The sequence below is a fragment of the Ceratotherium simum genome, chromosome 3 (genome assembly GCF_057802395.1).
Source record: "Ceratotherium simum simum isolate JZ-2026a chromosome 3, ASM5780239v1, whole genome shotgun sequence".
NCBI lineage: Eukaryota > Metazoa > Chordata > Mammalia > Perissodactyla > Rhinocerotidae > Ceratotherium > Ceratotherium simum.
The window spans coordinates 82,485,912-82,499,319 of NC_141902.1; positions in this window are offsets into that span (position 1 = coordinate 82,485,912).

Genomic DNA, 13,408 nt, shown 5'->3' on the forward strand with positions numbered 1-13,408 from the left:
TGGTTAACAATGTTTGTTGGAGGCATTTGATTCCAAGTGTTCCAAAGAACCGTGGTTGAATTCTGCTTGGGCGTAACTCCATTTTCTACCAGAAAATGGATAAGAGCTTTTTGATGACTGATGTGAAAATTTCAGCTCTGAATGACATCCAGAAAATCTCCTTTTGCGGTAAACAAACAAAATGTTCTGAAGGAACCTGAGAGGAGGCTTGGTCTTTTATCTCTCACGTAGATCAGGAAAATTCTGGAAGTCTCTTAGGAGAGGGTGGTCTCATTAGGAAATGGTGGAAGACCAGAGATCAACCAACTGTTCATGCTAGGAGACAGAGAGGGAGCTTAGAGCTTGGGGGAGGACTGATCACAACAATGAATGACAGCTGAAATAAAAAAGACATGTCGTCCATGCTACTTTTTTTGCAGAAACCATAACATTCTTGTGAAAGTTAAAGAGGAAAGAAAAAATGCGTTCTTTGAAGTGGAGGGGGTAGTGGAAGACAGGAGGTGGAGACATAAAGAGTGGTTTGTGTCTAGTTGGAACCTTTCTGCTTAGCCCCTAAGGCTTTCACCTAACCCTGTCACTGTCCCAACACCTTCTCGGGGCTGACAGTCTTGGTAATTGATGGGTTGGTGGGGGCTCTTTTCTGCAAACACATTAAAGCAGGAGGGAATACTCCCGCCCCGCCGCCCCGCCTCCCTGCCTGGCACGGGAGACCCAGAGGCGAGCAGATCTCGGGCCTGGCGATGTTGGAGGGAAGAAGGGATCGATTCCGTCAATCAGGCTGCCCAGCTACTGTCAGGCTCCGGGACCTTTCACCTGCTCCTCGGAGTCATTAGAACTCCCAAATCTCTTTGCAGGCCTTTTCTATTAGACACATACTCCCATGTTTTGATTTTTTGCTCCTAAAGTCATTTTTTTTTATAATTACCTGCATTGAACCACACTTACGGTCTGTGGGCTGAGAGCGGGCAAATGATTTATTAGTCTTGGTTTCTAACTGTGCGCAGTGGCGGCGGATTGATTTGGCTGGTGACACACACAGCGGCCGCGCCGATGGGTGGGAGTCAGTGTCAGAATGATGCTTCTGGGGCAGCTGACGCGCACGGAGGGACCAGGGGGTTTGGTGTTTAGTCGACAGACTGTGACATTGCAAAAGTGGAGCTTCCAGTCAGGGTGGGTAACGTCAGGCAGAAAAAGCAATGATGTTTCTTCTCAAGTAGAAAGTAAAACTGTGTGTGAAGAGAGAAGACAGCATGTACAACTCAAATCCTCTCTGATGAGGCTCTGGATTTCTTTTGTCCACACCGCCTGCCTTATGTACGACGGTTTCACTGTGCAGTGGCCAGTTGTGGTGGTGGTGGTGGGGTTCCCTGACCACTTGTCTTGGCATTTGGGTGTACCTGGATTTATGCCTAAATCAAAGTAGCCATCACTATAACCATTTCCCACTGATAGACATTATGCGTTCAGGGCTAATTTTTCTGAAGATTGGTGATCACATTGCAGTGTGGCCCACTGAATGCATCTTCTTGGAGAATCACGTGTCCTCCCACATAAGATGCTGACTATGAAACACCAGCCGTGGTGTTTGGCCCATGGGCAGTGTTCAGGCTTCCTTCCTTCCCTCTTATTCCCTCCTGTCCAGAACAGGAAGATGGGAGATTGACCCTAAATGCCCAAAACGTGGAGAAGATGATGTGGGGAGAAGAGCAGGGACCCAGTGTGACTTCTGTGGGCTCTGGCGTTTTTGCCTTTATGGTCCCCTTTTTCCATAAAAAAAAAAAAAAGAAAAACTGTATTTTATTACATGTTGGTATAAAGATGACATTATTAATTTTATATATTAAAATTTTTTCTTCCACCTGAAAGTTGGTGTTTGTTTTCTTCTGGTTTTAAAAGAAATTGAAACATTTTCTTGGCCATTAGAAGTGTGGGGGCCCTGGGCACTGTGCCTGCTGGGCCTAATGGATACTTTGGCTCTGGAGAAGAGAGATCAGTGACATTTAAAGTCAAGTAGAAAATGTAAAATAACAGGATATTTTTCCAATGATATACTAAGTAGGGCATATAACGCATGTTTCATTTTTTTCCTGGATGAATGGTCTCTCGTTTTTTTTTTTTGCTGGTTTCTTAGTGATGAACGCTGTCTCCTTTAGACTTAGAAAGTCAAGTTAGAGCCCATCTGTATCGACTCCAAGACATGCTCTGAAGTTTGGACTTTTTGATAAGTCCCTGATATCTATTAATTTTTTTTCTAGCTATGACGTTCACGTAAATTTCCAAATGTAGTTAGATTGTGGTAAATCATAGTGCTGTTTAACAACCCATTTACTATTTAAACAAACTAGGAAAATTTGGGATGCAAGGAACTTTGCAATAAGTCCTTTGCAAAATAATAATAATAATAAATCCCCTCAGCCCCATCTAAAGGAGCTTGTAAAATAACACCTTCCAATGTATTTGCTTGTCACTTGGGTTTTCAACTACTAAAAAATTTTAAACTGGATGCACCGGGTCCTTTCTAACCTAGCGAGTCCTGAGGGTTTGGGCTGTTGCTCTGATTCCTTTTTTGTGCTACCCTGACAAGTGTTTCCCTGTTACCTGAGAGCCAGTACAGTGTAGTGGTCAGAGCCTGGGCCATACAAGTAGCTGAGCGTGGTTCCAATCTTGGCTCTACCACTTGCTCTGGGTGACCCTGGACAAGTTACTGAAATGCTCTGCTTTAGTTTCTTCCATTATAAACAGAGGATAATAAGAGGTAGTCCTCATTATCCAAAACAAACTTGTTCCTGAAATCATGTAAGATAGTGAATATTCATAGAGCAGAAACCTATATCCCATATTTTAAATAGGAAAAATGATGAGTACATTTCTAGCTCATCCTAGGTTCCCAACTGACTCCCCCAAATCACTAAAACTCAAACACTTCATAACAATCCACTAATTTCTGCATAACAGAAGAGTATTTAAAACATTGTCTCATTTTTTAATCACTTAAACTCATTGTGTGTATGTTTGCGTGTACGGTAACTTTAAGAATTATTTTCTTTCTATGCTTCATCACACATCTACTCTAATATAAGTGAACAATGAGGTAATATGTTAAAAACATAAAAAAACCAAAAACGCATAGTGAAATAAAATAAACAAGGCAAATTAAACCATGATTCCTTACTGTTTGAAGACGTACAAATTGAAGGTGAGATTTGGAGGTGAGAGAAGGGACAGAGGCTGTGGTCACTATTGTGTGTGAGGTGTCTTGAAGATACGATGACTGGTCCATAGGCTGTAAAAGTGACTTGGACATTATCTTCATGATCAGCAGCACTAGAGGGAGCATCCTCTATCAATAAAAGAGTGTTGACTGCAAAATTTCATTCTTCATATAATCTTTAGTGGATGGTGACAGAAAGCTCATAACAGAATCATTGCCACAGGCCTTATGATTCAAATGCCACATGACAGACAATGCGTTCCTTCTCTTCAACACGGCTCTAAAGGGCACTGGAGTTGTTGGAGGAGTACACCAATCAGCTTTAGCCTAACACCTTCCTCATAATTTCCTCCAAAAATTAGTATCAACCTCTCTTTAAAGGCTTTATATCCTGGAACATTTTCTTGTTTTCTGAAATGCACGTATAAAATGGCGTCCTTAAAAAAAAAGCACCTAGTTTCATCAATGTAAAAAATTTGTTTTGCAGTAAACCACCTTCCTTCAGGGTTTTCTGCCATTCCCAGGGGAGGATGTGGGCAGCCTCACCATCAGCAGCAGCTGCTGCACCTGCGATCCTAAAATATCTATTCTTTCAGATTTCATTCTTTCTTAAGTCTTTCCACCCATCCAGGCCCTGGTTTAGAACTCAACTTCTCCGCTGAATTCTCTCTCACCTTCTGACCTTTGAGATGATTAGCTCCTTCTGTTGTTGCCACAAGGTGTTCACTGACATCCCGCAGTGGCCATCAAGCCCCTCTCCAGGTGTTTTTCCAGTTTTTCAAAAATATTCTGCTTTCCTGAGTAATACTGTGAAGGCTTCCACAACTGACCACACTTTTATAATTTTTTAATTTTCCTATGCATAAAAAATAATCAAGTCATTGTGGACTTGTGCATGACTAAAGTTATGTCTTTATGTGTCCATTTCTTTCACTTTCACGTTTTTGTCGAATGTATGTGCTTTTCTAGGCCTCTTAGTCTCACAGGATTTTCCTCTTTCTTAGCAGGCATTTTCACTTAGTAATGTAGGGAAGATGATAGCAATAAGACACATCATATTTAAATAATGTTTAAATCAAATCACTGAGTGACCATGACGTGGTCCTATGACTGCAGAGTAGCTTCATACATGCTCTCATCAGATGCAGGAGCATCAAATACTGAATTTTGGGTAAATCTTTTTGCAAAGCTTTCTAACAAATCTTCTACTAGTGAGATTCAGGTAAGGCATACTTGTAGTACCTGCCTTGTAGGGCGGTTACAGGATGAATATGGAATCCAAGGGCAGGAGGTTGTCTGGGAGGGGGCCATATTTGTGTGGTGCATTGACATTGCATAGGACCTCTGAGATCAGGAGCCCACTGGCCCAGTCATGTGAGTCGTCAGTCATGAGCTACTTCTATAACTGCCTCAGAATAGCTTGAATGGTTGCAAACAGGGTTCACGTCTGTAATCCTCATTCTGTAGATGGGAAACTACCATAGGGAGAAACCCACCGAGGATTGTTAGAAAGAGAGGATCCAAGGGAGCTTGGAAGTGGCTAATGGGAGATAAAAGAAAAGAGGCAGAGAAAGAATGATAAGAATAAAAATGAGGGTCCTTCTTTTGAGGAAGTTGGGTGGGTTCTGCCTTGGGTCTCTGGGTCTTTTAGTGCAAAGAGCCTGGGACATAGCCGAAAGGTCTCTGTGTGGCCTTTAAGAGTCCAGGGAGACAGGAAGTGGAAAGGTTCCCTGGGCGGACACTAGGAGGGTGGACAGAGCATCTGGCGGGAAGCTCCTTGTCCACGTAGTCAGGAAGCCCGTCAGGAAGAGCAGGCAGAGAATCACCAGCTTCGGCTGCCGGTTTCTGGGTCAATGTGAACACGGTGTTTCTGCAGGCTAGCTTTGCTAATATTGGGTCTGAGTTAGCAGTGTTCACAAGACATGTGTGTAGGCTGAGATGTCTTCACGTCCAATATACACTAGACAAACTTAACTCACCGTAAAATTCTTGATCTGGGCACTTTATGCTATACAGAAGTGACATTTAGATGATGAAGAGAGTTTTTTTCATGGAATGCTGGAAGGATAGGGCTAATTTTTGGATTTTATTTCATATTTTGTTCAGTGAGCTGGCAAATGCTGAATTGAAAACTACAACATTATTTTGGGTTAGGTTTGTGTAGAATAACGATGGAACATTTAACTGGACTAAAGAAACCAGGTGGACAGAGCTCCGTGGTTCATTACCTCTGGCTTTGTAACTTCCTTGCTTCTCCAGGGGATTGCTTCTGCAAATGGGTGGGAAGAGTCAAAGCTTTGGAACACAGATTCTGAGTGAATAGAGAGAAGCAAACATAGGCAGGGAGAACACATATAAGCCAGTGAGAACTTTGGTACAAAAATCAGACGTCATATAAAGACTATTTCACATTAGGAATGACGTCAGGATTTTAAATTCTTGGTTTAAAATGACTATTGCGCCATCGCCACCTGCTGGCCAGAAAAGGTAGTAGGTTAAGGCACGATCGGCTCCGGGTCTGGTCTTGATGAGGTGGAGTAAATGAATTGCTTCATTGCATAGTTATTTTTATCTTTCTCTGAAAAAATGTGTTAAAAATTTTTTTCTGCCTAGAAAATGTTTTATTATTCTAAAATTAACATTTTCTATTTATAAAAACATCATCATTGTAGAAAATTGGGAAAATACAGAAAAGTATAAGGATTATATCTTATATATTTTCTTAACATGAAAACATTTTGAAAAAACCCTCAAAATGGGATTGTGCTATATATGTCACTTTGTTTTATTCAGTTGTTGAATTAATTTTTCTTTGTCATGAAATATTTTAAACATTCCCCAAAATATAGACTATAACAGATACCCATGAGCCCATCATCTAGATTTAACCCATTTTAACATTTTGTTATATATTTGCTCTAGAACTTTTTAAAAAGGAAATACAACTTTACAGGTACAGATGAAATTCACATCTGTCCCCACCTTCATCATTCCATTCCCCTCCGTATATCCATAAACAATCTATCAGCATTGTTTAATGCATTTAAAATAGTACACAATTGGGTGATACTCTATTTCTTTTCAATTTGCTTTTTTCACTGAAATTGTATTTGTGAGATTTATTAATGTTTTTATACGTAAATCAAATAGATTCATTTTTACATATAACTGAATTAAAAAATCCAATATAGAAAAATTGATCTTTAACTGGAGAGTTTAATCCATTTACATTTATTGTGAATATGTTTAGATGTAGAAATACATTAATTACATAAATTAATAACTTTTTTTGTTATATATTTATCATGACTTATTTTAAACATCTTTTTGTTTTCCATTAGAGGCTGAGTATTTTTAAAAATTCTTTTTTCTCATGTACTTGTTTTGAAATTATATATTCTATTTCTTTCCTACTTAACAAGTAGATATATAACTTAACAAGTTATATATTCTATTTCTTTTGACTTAGCAAGTCTAAAGGTAATAATCATTGCTTCTCTTCTCCTGAAGAGTACAAAGACCTTAGAAGGTTTTAAATTTTTTTCACATTTCTCCCATCTTCCATGCTATACTTTCTAGAATTTAATTCCTTATTATTTTAGATCCCCCACATTAGCTGCCACATCACCATCTTCAGCATCACCATCATCATTATCATCATATATCAATCAATGCTGACTTAGATTTATCCACATGGCCACTTGTTAAATTTTTTTTGTGTGGCTTATTTTAGATTTTAATGTTTGTGTTCTGTACTATAGCAATCTTTTTTGGGGAAAGATTCTTTTTTGTAAAGGATAAGAGAATGAAAAGATGAAAGGATAGGGTACTGATGGGATCTAAATGGAAGGTGTGGTAAAAATCGAAAGGGAGAAGGAGACGAGAACCTAAAGAGTAAGAAGATATAAAGGTCCAAGACCAGCAGGGAATTTGCCTAAAGCAATGAATAGGGTTTATTCCCTGTTGCTATCTCAAATATGAAGTGAACATTTCTGGATACTGTAATAAACATGCGAACAAGATACAAAAAAAAATCTACTCCTTACTCTGACCATGTGATCATGCATCTGCGAGCTGCTGTCAGTTTTTGCACAGTGAACTTCTGTTAGTAAAATCCCCAGTCTTGGAATTGGAAAACAGAATTGGATAAAATACCAGAGATAATCTCATAAACTTGAACTATGCATACCTTCTTCCTTGACTATCTGAACTGATGGAACAGGATACTTGGTCAAATTTACTCGTTTTGAGAAGCAAATGGATGACGCGACAGAGTCAAAGTTTTATGTGATGCTTAGAGATGCCCTTTATTGTTTTTTTTATCTTACTCTTTTTTATTCTTACATTGACTGTTGTTTGCTCTTGTTGGGAAAGTTTTCGTCTTTGCATGACTACAGGCATGGCCTGTTAGGATGGACATCTTAAAGTGCTCTGTTTTCTGGAAGTTGCTTCAGTAGTGGAGGGCCAACGGGGATTATATTCTCACAGCTTCATTTTGGAGTGGGCGGCTACTGGGATGAGTTGAGGCAATCTGAGTAGAATGTTTTAGTCCCATCAGCAACTCCTTTAGTTGCTCCTGACAGAAGGAATATCCTTTGAAACACTCACAATAGACACATTTAGACCATAGAATCACAGTAGGTTAGCCTGCAAAGCTCTTTAGAAATGGATTCATTCAGCCTTGTAACTTTCAAGAGGAGGAAATGGGAGTTTGGAGTGGTAGATGAATTTGTAACACAGTACTCGCTAGCTTGCCCTCCACACGTGGCTAACTTGGAGTTCTGGAACACTAGAAGTGCCTTTGTAAACTCAAAGATAACCCACACATACTCATAATAAATAACGGCATCTCTTGTCAGAATCCTGGGCTCTCACTTGTGATCTGGGGAGCACTGAGCTGGTGTTACCCTGGCCCCGAGCCCCATAAGGTATTAATCATAACCTGCTCAGAACAAGCCTAACATATTACCTTTAGCTTACGGGAAACCACAAAGGGAGGAAGGAGAAGATGGCTGAGACATAGGTCAAAACCAGTTAAAACCTGTTGAAGGCAACATGGTGGTCTGACTTGACCTGACATAGACCCCACAGCTCATTGTATGTTCATTGTAATACATTACCATTCTAAATAACACACCTACCCGCAGCCATGTCGGGAAACACCAGACAAAATAAGGGAAGAAAAGAGGTGGCAACCCATTCCCGAGAAAAGCCTGCCCATTTTCCTGAATAACTATGAATATTCCTCCCCTTCATTACCTTGACCACTTATAACCGTTGCTTGATCACCCCAAGAGCTGAGAAGTTGATTTGCAAACTTTGTTCCCGCTTCTCCATTCTTTGGCTATTGAATTAAGCTTGTGCTGTTGAGCTCTCAGCTTTGGTCTTGTTTCAAAGCTGTGACACCCAACAGAGAAAGAACCCTCTGAGAAGGAGGAAGCTCAATTGGTAGCACTGGGACTCAGGAGACTGGGGTTCTAGTCCTGCACAGCCATCCCCAGCTGGTGACCAAGAACTTCATCTATGACACGAGGCAGTGGAGAGCTGACTTCTGTTTACTCCCAGCTCTGAAGTCCCCCATGTCTCAGTTCCTGCCTGGAGTGACAGATGTAGTTTGCAGAGTAGAGTCTAGAGGTGGCTGCCCCCTCTCCTGGGACTTTATCCCAGGGCCTTTGCTATAGACTGGATTGTTCTATGTAGCTGAGTGACTGAAGATACAAATGGGCAATGGCCAGACCATGTATAAAAATAGAGCTCTGACTTACCACCTGTAGCACCTGCCCAGAAAACCAACCCTTTATCTGTAATAACCAGCCCAGGAAGCCAGCCTGATATAAGCTAGCCTTGCAGGAAGCCATACTGTGGTGTCCAGTAATAATCCAAGACAACAGACCCCAAATGGCCAGGACTTGATTAATAACTGACACCTTCCCTAATCTTTGTCCTTGCTTCCAATTTAAGACTAACTGGAGAAAGCTAAATATGTTCCCCTAACAAATCACGTAGGACACTCTCTTCTGGTTAGCCACCTCCAGCTACCCCATCAACAGCCTCCAGTCAGGGCATCCCCGAAGACTTCCTTTTTCCCACTAGAAAGCTTTCCCGCTGCTCTGCCAAAATGCAAGTGACAGTGGCTGACTCACCTGCTGCAGCAAGCTCTGAAGTGCCTTTGCCTCTTCTCATTGGTTGGTCTTCATTTATTTCCACACGGCAGTAGTACCAGGGATGAGAACCAGAACCCCAGCCCCCTCTTCTCCACCCTTCCTCATGGTCACTGAGAGTTCTAGCCAGGAGGTCAGAAGCCAGGGACGCCTGGGAGAGCAAAGGACCCCCCCCCAGATACACCCATTCCTGTCCTTTCAAACCCTGTTTTGTGGCATTCCCCGTGTGGCTGACCTCAATGTTATTGATAATGACAGAAAAGAGAATTTTCATGAGTATACAGTCCATGAAACTTCAGCCTGGGTCTCGCTGCTGGCAGTGTATTTAGATCTACATTTCCAGTCAGTTTTGTCACTTGTGAGCTGGAAAATTGCAGCTTTGGGTTAGGTCATTGGAGTTGGGTCAAAATTGTCTTTGAGAGCAACTGAATATGAAACCCAGTCCATTTTTCTCGGACCCAGGCAATCTTTCTTAAACTTGCTTTTGGTGATGATAAATAATTTAGTATTTTAGAGCAGGGGAAAGTGGAAATTTTTTAAAAAGTGTATTAAAAAAAAAGGAAGACTCATCTGTTTAGTAGTTATTGAATCCTACTGTTTGCCAGGCTCATGACTTACTATCAAAATATATTTTCATCATTTGTACGAAAGTATAAGTTTATGCAGACACCATTGATTTGTTGTTACCACTTGCTGTTACTTTCTCTTTTCCATAGTTTACAAATTTGTTGATTGACAGAATGTTGGATAAGAAAAAGACATAAACTGCTGTTTTGTTTATAAAGTTCTCTGGCCACCTGCATACACACTTTCAGGCATGCTTATGATAAAAATGCAGTTCACCAGGCCTCACCTAGATCTACTGAATCAGAAATTCTGGGGGGTGGAATCTGCATTTTTGGCGGGCTTCTCAAGTGAGCTTAGGAACACCAATGTCTAGGTCACATGGCTTCTGCATTATTGGATGGAGAGGGATTTTGTTATGTGTGAAGAAACTTAGCACAGGAGGTTAAGTGGCCTGCTAAAGGTCAGAGAATCAGTTCATGGGCGGTTGTAACATACAAAATCCAAGGAGTTGAATGATAGGGCGATTTGAATCTGTGAGTCTCTCTGATGCTTCAGGTCAAGTGCTTACTATTTGCAACTCATAAAAAGAAATCACTTAATCAAAAGTCATTGTTTTGACTTTTCAAAAGTCATTGTTTTGACTTAGTCCAAAGTTCATTGAATGGGGTGGAAAATCTGGTGCTATTTCCAGAGTCTTAGTTTATCTGCGTGTGGCTCATGGCAGCCAGGTGTTAGGGTCTGGGAGACCCAGTTAAGGGACTGGGACCGCCAGTTCCCATTTATAAAGCTGTGGTAACAATGGCGCCTCCCCTCTCAGGAAGAGTCAAGGCCGTGGTAGCATCTTTGAGTAGGGGCTTCACCAACATCAGTTTCCTCTTGTGGTCTGGGGAATTCTGTGGAGGTTTAAGCCATAGCTAAAAAGATCCTTTCCCATTTTATTGGGATAACCTAATCAGGAAGACTTTTCATTGGAATGATGCCCCCTCTTTCTTGCCCCACCCCTTCTTTTTCTGTTTATTTTATCTTAACTTGATTTTATTTTACTGCAGTCACTTTACAGGGCTGATGGTCTCCTCTGGAGGTGGGCTGTGTTCCGAGTTGAGGCTTTGCCGCCTTCTGAAGCAGCAAGCAGCTGCTGCAATGTCACAGCACCCCTGTGGCCCCCTGCGGTTAAGGGTCTGTCCCAGGCTGGACCTGTCCCTGGGAAACCTTCTCTTCCCACACTGCCAGTCAAACGAACACAGAATCAATGGCCAGATCTGTGCCTTTCCAGAAATAGAAAATAATGTAAAATGAGCACTGCACTTAGGTAGAACCCACTTTATTTAACAAAAATGTTTTTGTAAAGCATAGTATACCCAAAGAGAAATAATGTTTGCTGAAGCAACAGATCATAAGGAATCCTTCTGGACTGCTTTACTTATTCTGGGTTCAAAGCTGCGTCCGCCAAAATCAGGCAGGTCTACTGATCCGTTTGCAATGATCCGATACCTTTGGTGCCCACGTACCATAGGCCACACATGCTGTGCAGTCGGGTCCTGATGGCAGCGTCGGCTCTTCCTCTCTAAGACACTGCCTACATCCGTCTCAAAGGGGCAGAACTTGTCCTCGCCCGGTTCTGTGTGTTCTGCTGCTTGGATTTCATGCTGTTCTGGATTGAGGCAGGCTCTCAAGGGCTGGATCGTTTCTTGGGTAAGTCTGTGCTCAAAGTTGCCCAAAGTTGCAAGTCTGGAGTCTTTTTTGTGAGGCTCACAAGGAGGCATTACTCTCTCCCAAAGTGCTCTGAGAAATGCTGGCTACTAATTACTTATTAATAACCTGCCCGACACTTCAGCTCTGCGCTCTGATCCGGGCCATCTGCCAGGTCAGCGTTCTGGCTCCTGGAATTCTCTGCTGCCCTGGGGTGAAGGGAGGGCGAAAGCAAAGCAAACAAAGAGAACCAGCCACAATTCCTGTACTCGTTGAAAGAATCATAAAATTATACAATTTTAAAATATCAAATAAATATCTATAATAAATAAAAGCAGTATACAATTTAGAAAATACCGATGAGCTGGAAGGGGAGAGGGATCTTCCATGGTCTCACCGCAGAAATAGAAACATCAGCGTTTTGGTCTGCATCACATGCTGATTCTGCCATCTGGTAATCTGCTTTTCCACTTAACGTGGCATCTTGAGCATATTTTCAGATCATTCTCTTATTTTTAAATGTTTTTGTTTATTTTAATTTTTTTGTTTAAGCCATTGTATTTTTGAGAATTATTGTTTCAGTACCAATATCTTTTTTTTCCCTCTCATTTTTTTAAACGATAAGTTAGTACATCATTGTATGGAAGGTCTGTATATATCTGGCTTCTATTGGACAACATAGATGGTTCCCAAATTTTTGATATTGTGAACAACATTGGGGTGAACACCCTGTGGCTACCTGTTTGCACCGTCCTGGATTATGGGAAGGCTGTTTTCAATGTCTTTTTGGTTGGATTAGGTCTGAGCTGAAGATAGACTTCTCACCTGAGAAGTGACGATGTCATGTTGTCCCTTGGGCACCAGGAAGCATCTTCCTCACTGCCACAGCTCAAAGGTATCGTGCTGCATCCTTTCCAGCTCGCCTCCAAGGGCTGCACGCTCCCCTTCTTAGTGATTCCTTGCCACACAGGAGTAGGGAGGCAGGAGGGGCATCAGCTTTGTTTTGTGGAAGAGGGAGCAGACCCACATGCCAGCCAAGGAGTCCTCAATGTTCTCCATCCAGGCGTGGGTGGTGCTTGGCTTCAGATTTGTCTTTCTCTTCTTCTACGTGAATCCCCTTTCTAATTTGTGACCCAAGTTCAAGGCTGAGGATGTTCTGTGTTCCCACTGCCATCCCTCCCCTTAGAGTGTTAGGGAAGGGGATCATCATTCTCTCCTATCCGCTGTTCTTTTATTGCTATGCGAGCCCCTCGACCTCGCAGCACCACAGGCACTGATGACTCCAGTAGAAGCTGGTGACCACCGATCTCTCAGATGGATTTTGGGGATAAAATGGGTTACGAGCAGTACTGTGAGTGATGGGTCTTCAGGGGCCTCTTTTGGGTTTCCTAGGTGACAGGTAGGCTCTTTAGGAGTCGGGGGCTTCCCTGTACATTGGGACTTGGATTTTTCTTCTTTGTTTAACTATAAATGCTTCCATTCCTTTCCAAAACCAAATCCAGTTGACCAACTACACTCTGGCACAGGGAGACAGTTTCAACATCCGTCAGACTAAGAGACTCCTTGCACGGTTTTGGCAGATGCTTGCTTGTGCAGTTTGGGTTTTAAAGTTTCTAGGTCAGTCGTGCAATTCTCTGCGGGAAATGATCTCAATGATGATTTGGCTCCAAGTTCTCTAGTTAACAGAGGAACTTGGCTGGGCAATTCGGGGTCACAATGGAGGGTCCACATGGTTGGTCGGGTCTACTTGTCAGAGTCCATGTGTGTTCTGTGTTTATCA